Here is an 11,908-nt window from a genome sequence, read left to right on the forward strand (position 1 = left end):
TCTATCGACACGAATTGGTAAAATTCTACTCACTTAGATTTTGATTGGGCCTGAGTTTAATTGGTATGCTGTGTCATACTCAAGAGGTATGCAAATGTGGCATTGCATAAATAAAGTTATGTATTCCTAGAAACCCAGAATTTGCTTGTCAGCAGCGGAAAGAGACGTTACCTGTTGTGCAGCATTGTACGTTTCTCGCCATGAGCCCAAAGTATTTTCTTGCGATTTTCTTATCGATGTTTGATCTGTTTGTAGCTCTTTCACAGTAGGGATAAAAGCGCTACCCTCAGTGAGACTGGAGGTGCGAACCACAGCAGACGCTTTTTTACAGGTCAGGACGTTACCACAGAACTGGCGAAGAAGTATGTGACTTAGCTCCCTCTTACGAGACCAATAGTGGCTAGAACTCGTAAACCGCTATTTGAAGGACGAGATTAGTTGCGATTTCCACTTGCAATGACTTTCCTGGTCTGAAAACCGTAAATTTATAACCTCTTGTTACACCTCAAGCGATAATAACTCAGATTATTCAATGGAAATGACAGGTAAAATCAAGTGAACTTTGAGGCTTAATTCCGTGCATACCAGGAAGTAACTCGTCGATCACAGAGTTGCCAAACATACATTGCCTTGTTGCCAAATCTCAGTTACAATACCAGCAGGTAGAAGACGAACCGATGTGAACTTACAGTGGGCTGGGAAGTGACCATAGCCGGTGTCTCCAAGTCGCGGCTGCTACGGCCTGGAATACGTAATGCGTCTGATTCCCATTTCTGTAACTAGGTTTAGGGACTGGAGCGTAGTTACTAATAATACTCAGAACTGACTGCAAACTAAGCATCATAAATCAGTAACTCTCATAGTTGTTTTTATATTTCTTTCGTAAGTGTACTCAAAACTAAGAAACTCATTCACAGACGTTTTCGTGCCTCACCGATAGTCGAGCACAGCAAACAAATAAAAATAAAAAAAGAATGTGTGTGTGTGTGTGTGTGTGTGTGTGTGTGTGTGTGTGTGTGTGTGTGTGTGTGTGTGTGTGTCTGTGTGTGTGTGTGTGACAGAGAGAGAGAGAGAGATAAAAATAAAAAAGAATGAGAGAGAGAGAGAGAATAAAAGATTGTGAAGAAATTGAATCATGGAATGTAAAGAAATCTTTCATTAAAGTGACACGTTCCACATCATTACGAAATATCGTATTCATGATCTATGAAACAAGAATTAATCTAATGTAACCTAATCTAATCATATCATATTGATGACTAGCCATGAAGAGTCATGAATTACCGTAGTTTTTGCCAATACCAGTAACCAAATCTAAACTTGACAATAAAAGAGGACAGTTTTTGTAATAAACCGGGACTTCTGTCAAGACCCTTTCGTCCCTGTTAATTAACCATGAAAGATGTCTGATATACCTCTATTCTGAAGTAACAAAGTGTGCATGCATTTAAAGATGAAGTTCATGATGTGAAGTTCTGTGACAGAGATACGAACCCAACACGATTCTTTCCCTGTCTACGGAATCCTTTTCATGTTAATATCGAACATCAGCAACTACTCGTAGATCACATTAAAACTAAAGTAACTGATGAAGACGTTACTTGATAGCAAAAACGTGTTACCTTTCTTCATTTACTTGCGCCTAGAAATGGCTATCGAGTACTGCCAAACCAAAAGGCAACAGATCTTGCTGTCTGTCAGTTCTTCCATATGATTTGGTCGACATGACCTGTTTCAAGTTGTGTATGACAGACAATGTTTTAGAAAATCAATTGTTTTCCTTTGCAATAAACAGAAAGGTTTTCATTCCAAGCTATCCAAGTACAACATTTTCGTAATATTAGTTCAAGTTTAATATGCGCTTCTATAGTGTAGGAAAATATTTCACAGTTGCAAAACTCGCATCCGAGTCATTGACCTTACACTTACTTAGTCGCTGACCATAAATTCTAGCTCAGAGTGACACCAGATTAAGTAACCTAATGTAGCGAAGACTGAAACTTCCTGGCAGATTAAAACTGTGTGCCCGACCGAGACTCGAATTCGGGACCTTTGCCTTTCGCGGGCAAGTGCTCTACCAACTGAGCTACCGAAGCACGACTCACGCCCGGTACTCACAGCTTTACTTCTGCCAGTACCTCGTCTCCTACCTTCCAAACTTTACAGAAGCTCTCCTGCGAGGAGAGCTTCTGTAAAGTTTGGAAGGTAGGAGACGAGGTACTGGCAGAAGTAAAGCTGTGAGTACCGGGCGTGAGTCGTGCTTCGGTAGCTCAGTTGGTAGAGCACTTGCCAGCGAAAGGCAAAGGTCCCGAGTTCGAGTCTCGGTCGGGCACACAGTTTTAATCTGCCAGGAAGTTTCATATCAGCGCACACTCCGCTGCAGAGTGAAAATCTCATTCTGGTAGCGAAGACTGTTTGCCAGTGCTCCTTCTCACCGGAAAATACGCAATTCACTCATTGGGCTCCATAAGTACACTGTAACAGTAATTTCTGTGTGTATGCAATGCATACTGATTAGAATTTAGTGGTGCTCTCTCTTCCACTTCTGTATACAATATGCCTGACCTAAACGGGCCCTTTATCATTACACGCCCTGGGCAGTGCAACATCATACCGACAACAGTAATGTGTTTATACTGACAACCTGACTGTTCGTTTTACCTGATTTTGTAATCATTTAAATAATACAACATGACCTTCCAGTGGGAGACATTTTGTCCCACTTTTCCTCCTGCGAAATTTGTCAGTAAGGTTTTTGCCTTCCAGCCAGCAAAATGCGGCAGAGTACGGCCGGTAAATGATTCACAAACCACGATTTAGTGCCGTTCTGTGCAGTCTGTGGCTGGGTGGCACTGTTGTAATATTCGCTATAGTAGTGTGGGGCTGTTGGCTGTTAACAGCGCGTAGCGTTGCGCAGTTGGAGGTGAGCCGCCAGCAGTGGTGGATGTGGGGAGAGAGATGGCGGAATTTTGAGAGCGGACGATCTGGACGTGTGACCATCAGAAAGAGTAAATTTGTAATATTGGATATCATGGACTGATATATATATATTATCACTTTTGAACACTATTAAGGTAAATACATTGTTTGTTCTCTATCTAAATCTTTCATTTGCTAACTATACCTGTCAGTAGTTAGTGCCTTCAGCAGTTTGAATCTTTTATTTACCTGGCAGTAGTGGCGCTCGCTATATTGCAGTAATTCGAGTAACGAAGATTTTTGTGAGGTAAGTGATTTGTGAAACGTATAAGCTAATGTTAGTCAGGGCCATTCTTTTGTAGGGATTTTTGAAAGTCAGCTTACGTTGCGCTAAAAATATTTTGTCTCAGTTTAGTGTTGATTGGAATAAGTAAAGAGAGTAATGTCTGAGTACGTTCAGTTTTGCTCAGCTGTTGGAAAATCGAACAATGTAAGAGGTTTATCAGCATAGTAACTCATTAATTTTTCTGAGGGGACGTTTCAACGTCACCTAAGAAATGGTGTATATTACAGAATGAAATTAACAAATAAAAAAATGCGCCTCAACCCAGGATCGAACCCTCGACCTCCTGCAAGCTAACCCAAAACTTTATGCGCTGCACCAACTGCACAGTACAACCAAGACGTCCTGACAGAGGTAGACACCATACCTGTGGTTACAGTGTTGCCAGACTTCCACTCTTTAACGTCTTTTTTATGCCGGATGTTCTCGCCAGACGAAATTTTGGGAGAGACTTTCTTTCGCTGGCATGTGACGAATCGCGCTGCGAAGTCCGAGTGCGCGAATTTCGCTTCACACTGTATACCTTCAGTACTTACTTATGAAAGTGAAACATGGTCGTCAAATGCTCAAAAAGTTGAGTAACTGGGAGTTGTCCAACGAGCGGTGAATAGTTGCAAGTTGGCTACTGCGAAAATTGGACACAAAAACAAGGAAAAATGGATACGAGAAAAGGTAGGAGAATGTGGTAGTGACTGTTAGCAAACTAGAGATGGGCCCCGCGGTAAAGCGGGAAATGAATGACGTTGAGTGAAGGAAATTCGGTGTTTGAGGCTTCCTAATAGGAAAGGACCTAGGGGAATTCCTAACGGAAGATGGAGTGATGACATAAATAAATAAAAGAGCACTTCAGATTTAGATGCGAGAAATCTAAAGACTGTAATGTATGGATGAGTACGGGCGAGGCCTGTACCGAGCAGTGGATGTACGTGGACTATGATTATGACAATGATGAAGACACTGTTGTACTCATCGTCCAAGACCAAATTCATTCAACCCATTTCTTCCAGATTTTGGCGTATGTTAGTGAAATGTCGAGGATCACACAGTGTTGTAGTAACTCTGTACTAATCCATTAAGTTGAGTGGCGGAAAAGCAGCGAACGAAGATATCTGCCAGTATGACGTTGATTACTCACAGTGCACTTTCGTAGAAGACCCACAGCCCCTCTATTTGTAATACCACTGAGTACGCATTGCATGGGAGCCAGGGAAGAGAACAAACGTATTGCGGGGTGGCATTTAAAATTCCGAGCAGCACTCCGACGACGAAAGCCTGTTCCGCGTCATTTCACTTGACCGAGTATCCGCGCCTTCGTTCCGCTGTTCTTTCCGCATTGCGGAAACAACAGGGTATTGCTTTGCTGCTTCTTCATTTTCATTTGCGGGCAAACATTGCGTAGAACAGACGGCTTGCTTTGCGCTCTCCCTCGTTTTTCACGTTATCTCTGTCAAAAACTAGCAGAATCAATTTACTGTAACTTGCTCTGCATGCCGTGTTTACTACGAAAATGACGTGTGACTCCAAAACAGGCACCACGCTCGGTGTAATATAGTTAGCGTACGAATTCTGTGACGTGTTCTTTGAACAGAAGATTAACATCTGAACTGTTTACCTTATTCACGTCCACATGCGTCAAATAGTACATATACTCTTGTCTTAAAAGAACTGCTTCCTTAGTTCGTGTGTGGGAAGTGTGATACTCCAGCATGGTATGAATACACATCTCTTGCGCAATTAATCATTGCCATGTACAGAACTAGTAGCTGAGTTTTAGCGGGTGAGGCTAAGCGTTTGAGTCTTGCGCGTGGCAGGCGGCATTTTTTTAAAATTTTATTTCGGTAGACAATTTCGTGTTCACATTGACGTAAAATTTACTATTTTATTCGTCAGTCTTGTAGCCTTCAGTGGTTTATTACAAACTACAGTGCAGTTAAAACCGAGAGTATGGTGTCAGAAGTAAATGAGTGTAAGCATCGGGAGCGCGCCGCTACCAGTAAATGACATACGTTTTATTTGCTAACTAAAGTTCGCAAACAAAAAACGAAGGAACAAAAAGAAAGAAACACAAAATAAGAGCAGCTTTTGCTTTGTTACAGCGAGTACAATAATTCTGCAAATTCTACATTTACAACAGATGTGCTCGAAGGAAGAGTAACGTAGAGGAACGGAGCGATATGCGGCGAGGATAGAATCGACAAGACTAACCGATGCATGTGTAGCGAGGTTGCGTCAGCTGGTGACGTCACATGTTCTAAGTTTGTCATCCACTTTTGGGGTGGTTTGAGAGATTTGCGCCCCAAGTGTCTCATATTAAATTATTTGTCTCAGCGACATCTACGTCGCATCGGGTGTTTTCAAACGTTAATAAGATATAGATTTAAGTGTCAGGAAGTCTTTTCTGAAAGTGTTTGTATAAAGTGTAGCCATGTATGGAAGCGAAACATGGACGATAAATAACTTGGACACGAAATGTGCTGCTACAGAATGCTGAAGATGAGATGGGTAGATATCTTAACTAATGAGGAGGTGCTGAACAGAGTCGGGGAGAAGAATAATTTGTGGCACAACCTGACTAAAAGAAGGGGTCGGTTGGTAGGACACATTCTGAGGCATCAAGGGATCACAATTTAGTATTGGGGGAAGCGTGGAGGGCAAAAATTTGTAGAGAGGGACCTAGAGATGAATAAACTAAGGAGATTCAGAATAATGTAGGCTGCAGTAGGTACTGGGAGATGAAGAAGCTTGCACAGGATAGAGTAGCATGGAGAGCTGCATCAAAGTCTCTGGACCGAAGACCATGACAACAACAAGAAACTCCTTGTATACATGGGATGCGGATTATAAATGAAATTCACTCTTTGTCTCTCCACCCATCTGAGTGCAACTAAATTCAGCGTTAATCGTTTTTTCAGGCATCTGGAACAAGTGGTGATGCATTTTTCGATTGAAAAAGAAACGAGAATAATGCCTTTGTGGAGAGCTAAAACCTATGTTTTAGTTAGTCGACATATTGATATTCCTCTCACTCTGCAAGCTGTATGCAAACTCGCCCCTTGAGTCACAGAAATTTGCTTTGCGGCGCAAATACGATAATCGATGTAACACCGTGAGTACAACTCTATTTTAGTGTTTGCGAAGCAAGAGTTTAAACCCAAGTTCATCAAATTTGATTAATGTTTTACGCTGTACCGCTAATCAAATGAATTACTCATGCGATTCAAATGCCTTCTCTAAAAGTGAGACGTTTACGTCAGTAAAATCTGAGAATGCAGTGGAACTGTGGCTATTTAATAGAATGCTGCTAGTTCAAATGCTCTTAAATATTTCCTCGTTTATGTCTCATTTCACACGTAACGTCGACATATTTAAAATATATTTGCGGCGTACTATTTTTATTTCTTGTTACACTACAGATTTAAATGTAGAGAAACAGTCTTAGAGGAGGACTGAGCTGCCGTTGGTGTTCCATCATTGTATATTTCTCGTAGGGGTCATGGGAATAAGATAAGAGTATAGATCACGTACAGGGTGTTGTAAATTTTTTGCATGAAACTTTTAGAGGTGGTAGACACGTCATGGGGAACACCTTTTGTTACAGTCCAAACGTTCTAAAACACTTTCCAGAGGCGTTAGGTGTCTTTTAATTGAATTCTATGGACATGGGACGACAAGATTTCCCCAGAAGAGCACGGTGATCTATTGGATTGGTGCGTAAGTGCGTTGCGTTTCCCCACAGACACACATAACAGAAACTTTAATCACCAGTAATATGTTCTCGTTCACTATTTACAACAGCCTGCCAACGCTGGGGTACCTTTTAGATTCCACGACTGTAGAAATCACGTGGTTCTCAGGCGAAGAAGTCGAGATTTATGTTCGGAGCGTATTTTCATCCGGAAACGAAATTCCTTGAAGCTTGTTCGACAGAGAGCGGAAATGCTAATATCTGAGGGCGCAGGATCGCGATTAAGGTGGGTGCGGAATGACTTCCCAACCCAACTCCTGTATAGTGTTTTTTGGTCAGTGTATTAGAAGGCGGGCCGGTAGCATCACTTCACGCAGTCTTCCTGGTCGTTGGTCTTGGACTGCGTCTGCAAGACGTCTCAGATGTTGACAGTAAACGTCAGCAGTGATGGTGACTCCTCGTGAAAACAATTCGTAGGACACCACATGATCACTGTTCCGTCAGATGCATGAGACTTATCTTTCGTGGACGTGCGCAGATCTTCGTACGGGGAGTCGCTACTTGTGCTGTTAGTGGCGCCACTATGGGGATGCAAATCAGATTTGCTTTAAATGCGCATTGTAACCGTCGTGAACGGTAGCTGCTACTGTGATTCGACGTTGTGAGTTGATGTTAGTCAAGAATGCCTTTGAGGAGAGAAAGACGCCATTATCAGCACCTAACTGAACTTGAACGAGGTCGTGTAATAGGGCTACGAAAGCTGGATGTTCTTTCTGAGATACTGTAAAAAGACTCCAGAGGAATTTAGTCGCTGTACATGGTTGCTGGCGGCGGTGGTCACGAGAGGGTACGGTTGCAAAAAGACCCGCCTCTGGACGGCCACATATCACTACTGACAAGGGAACATCCCCATCGCACCCCCTCAGATTTAGTTATAAGTTGGCACAGTGGATAGGCCTTGAAAAACTGAACACAGATCGATCGAGAAAACAGGAAGAAGTTGTGTGGAACTGTGAAAAAATAAGCAAAATATACAAACTGGGTCGTCCATGCATAAGATATGCAACATTATGGGCAATGTTAGACGAGGAGCGCCGTGGACCCGTGGTTAGCGTGAACAGCTGCGGAACGAGAGGTCTTTAGTTCGAATCTGCCCTCGACTGAATATTTTGCTTTCTTTATTTTCGCAAGGTTATGATCTGTCCGTTCGTTCATTGACGTCTCTGTTCACTGTAATAAGTTTAGTGTCTGTGTTTTGCGACAGCACCGCAAAACCGTGCGATTAGTTGACGAAAGGACGTGCCTCTCCAATGGGAACCGAAAACATTTGATCGCAAGGTCATAGGTCAACCGATTCCTCCACAGGAAAGCACGTCTGATATAATCTATACGACTCTGGTGACAGCATGTGCGTCACATGACAGGAATATGTTGTCGACCTACCTGACTAGTACACTTGGCGAATGGGTAAAAAGATTCTTCTACCTTGCCCGATTTAGGTTTTCTTGTGGATGTAATAATCACTCCCAAAAAAGTGATGAAAACATAAGAGTTTGTCACATAAACTGAAAATAAAAAGTTAAAATTTTCGGTCGAGGGAAGATTTGAACCAAAGACCTCTTGCTCCGCAGCTGTTCACGCTAACCACGGGACCACGGCGCTCCTCGTTTCATAAACCCCTTAATATTGCTTATATTACACATGGACGACCCAGTTTGTATATTTTGCTTATATTTTCATAGTTCCACACAACTTCTTCCTGTTTTCTCGATCGATCTGTGTTCAGTTTTTCAAGGCCTATCCACTGTGCCAACTTATAACTAAATCTGAGGGGGCTGCGATGGGGAGGTTCCCTTGTGAGAGGGGAGACCATCGTGCTCGGCGTCTGGATCTGTCGCATCGTACTGTATCTGCAGTACCAATTTGAGCAGCAGTTGGCACCACAGTCACACAACGAAGTGCTCCAAATCGGTTACTTGAAGGACAACTCCGGAACAGACACCGTGTGCCGTGCATTGCACTGACACCAAACCACCGCCCACTTGCGATTTCAGTGGAGTCAACCGAGAGCTCATTCAAGGGCAGGGTGGAGGTATTGTGTATTTTCAGATGGAAGCCGGTTCTCACTCGGTGCCAGTGATGGCCGTGTGTTGGTTAGGAGGTGGCCGCCTGAGGGCTGCAGCCAACCTGTCAACATGCTAGACACACTGGACCTACATTTGGAGTTATGTATGGTCTATGGAGCAATTTCATATGTCAACAGGAACACTTTCGTGGTTACCCCACACACCCTGACTGCAAAACTGTACGTCAGTCCGGTGACTGGACCTGTTGGACTGCGATTCATGAACAGCAGTGCAGAGGGTGTTTTCCAACAGGATAACGCTCGCCCACATGCCGCTGGTTTCGCATAACATGCTTCACAGACATGTTGCCTTGCCCTGCTCGATCACCAGATCTGTCTCCAATCGAACATATATGGAACATTAGGGGATAATTCCAGCGCCATCAACAACCAGCAGTAACCATGACCGATCAAGTGCAACAGACATGGAACTCCATCCCGTAAAGTAACATCTGGCACAATTATAACACATTGTATTCACGTTGGCATGCTTTGAGTCAACATTGTGACGGTTATAACGATTATTAACGTACCACCATTTCATGTTTTCAATAGCTTATCTCGCACTTACATTAACCTCTGATTTTGCTATGTTGATCACTTAAATTTGTAATCAAGACAAACGTATTTTCATCACTCCATTGTCCGCCCCCGGTAGCTGAGTGGTCAGCGCGACAGAATGTCAATCCAAAGGGCCCGGGTTCGATTCCCGGCTGGGTCGGAGATTTTCTCCGCTCAGGGACTGGGTGTTGTGTTGTCCTAATCATCATCATTTCATCCCCCATCGACGCGCAAGTCGCCGAAGTGGCGTCACATCGAAATACTTGCACCACGCGAACGGTCTACCCGACGGGAGGCCCTAGTCACACGACATCATCATCACTCCATTGGTGTTGCAATTTTTTTCCGTCAGTCTGTGTCTTCCCCTGTATACACTATGTGATCAAAAGTATCCGGTCACCTTGCTGAAAATGACTTACAAGTTCGTGGCACCCTCCATCTATAGCTGGAATTCAATAAGCTGTAGGCCCACCCTTAGCCTTGATGACAGCTTCACTCTCGCAAGCATACGTTCAGTCAGGTGCTGGAAGGTTTCTTGGAGAATGGCAGCCCATTTTTCACGGAGTACTGCACTAAGGTACCGACGTCGGTCGGTGAGGCCTGGCACGAAGTCGGTGTTCCAAGACATGGCAGAGGTGTTCTATAGGATTCAGGTCAGGAGTCTGTGCAGGCCAGTCCATTACAGAGATGTTATTGTCGTGTAACCACTCCGACACAGGCCGTGCATTATCAACAGGTGCTCGATCGTGTTTAAAGATGTAGTCGCCATCCCCGAATTGCTCTTCAACAGTGGGAAGCAAGGAGGTGCTTAAAACATCAATGTAGGCCTGTGCTGTGATAGTGCAAACCCCGTCCATGAAAAACACGATTACAACATAACACCACCGCCTCCGAATTTTACTGTTGGCACTAAACACGCTGGCAGATAACGTTCTTCGGACATTCGCCACATCCACACCCTGCCATCGGATCACTACATCGTGTACCGTGATTCGTCACTCCACACAACGTTTTTCCACTGTTCAATCGTCCAATGTTTACGCTCCTTACACCAAGCGAGGCGTCGTTTGGCATTTACCGGTGTGATACGTGGCTTACGAGCTGCCGCTCGACCACGAAATCCGTTTCCTCACCTCCCTCCTAACTATCATAGTACTTGCAATGGATCCTGATGCTGTTTGGAATTCCTGTGTGATGGTCTGGATAGATGCCTGCCTATTACACATTACGACCCTCTTCAACTGTCGACCTGTACGCTTTTGTGTTGCACGTGTCCCTTCGCGTTTCCGTTTCACTATCACATCGGAAACAGTGCACCTAGGGATATTTAGGGGCATGCGTACAGGTGAATGACGCAGGAGGCAGCCAGTCACCTGACCACGTTCGGTCTGTGAGTTCCGCAGAGCGCCCCATTCTGCTCTCTCGCGATGTCTAATGACTACTGAGGTCGCTGATATGGGGTACCTGCCAATAGGTGGCACCACAATGCACCTAATATGAAAAACGAATGTTTTTGGGGGTATCCGGATACTTTTGATCACATACGAGGTGTGGCTAGAAAAAAACCGGACTAGTACTGGTGAAACAATAAAACGAATGCAATAAGGCTGAAAGTCGCGTGGCCTGTCACGTGACTCTCGCTCCGCCTACTGCTCGAGTTTCATCTGCCTCCTGCGCTCAGTCTGCCCGTGGCGTCTGTTTTAAGTAGTTGACGTTTTGTCTGTGCGTCGGAAAATGTAGAGTGTACATCAAATTTTGTTTCAAACTAGGAAAATCTGCAAGTGAAACGTTTGTAATGTTACAACAAGTGTACGGCGATGATTGTTTATCGCGAACACAAGTGTTTGAGTGGTTTAAACGATTTAAAGATGGCCGCGAAGACACCAGTGATGACACTCGCACTGGAAGACCATTGTCAGCAAAAACTGATGCAAACATTGAAAAAATCGGTAAACTTGTTCGACAAGTTCGCCGTTTAACAATCAGAGCAGTGTCTGAGTTAACAGGAGTTGACAAGGAAAGTGTTAGGCAGATTCTTCATGAAAGTTTCAACATGAACGAAGTGTGTTCAAAAATGGTTCCAAAGTGTCTCACAATTGAACAGAAGGAACGTCGAAGAATGATTTGTTCTGACATCCTGGAAAACATTGAAAGTGATCCCACCTTCTTACAAAATGTTATTACTTGCGATGAATCGTGGTTTTTTACTTACGATCCCGAAACTAAACGCCAATCGTTGCATTGGAAAACTCCTGGTTCTCCACGACAAAGAAAA

The 11,908-nt window shown here is 43.8% G+C and overlaps 1 protein-coding gene across 2 annotated transcripts in view; it reads left to right on the top strand.

Moving 5' to 3' along the window:
* The window catches only part of LOC124795224 (atrial natriuretic peptide receptor 1-like), a 1,189,640-nt gene that overhangs the window by 1,040,277 nt on the left and 137,455 nt on the right, over positions 1-11,908 (top strand). The window lies entirely within an intron of this gene.

Source organism: Schistocerca piceifrons, chromosome 4 (assembly GCF_021461385.2).
Source record: "Schistocerca piceifrons isolate TAMUIC-IGC-003096 chromosome 4, iqSchPice1.1, whole genome shotgun sequence".
NCBI lineage: Eukaryota > Metazoa > Arthropoda > Insecta > Orthoptera > Acrididae > Schistocerca > Schistocerca piceifrons.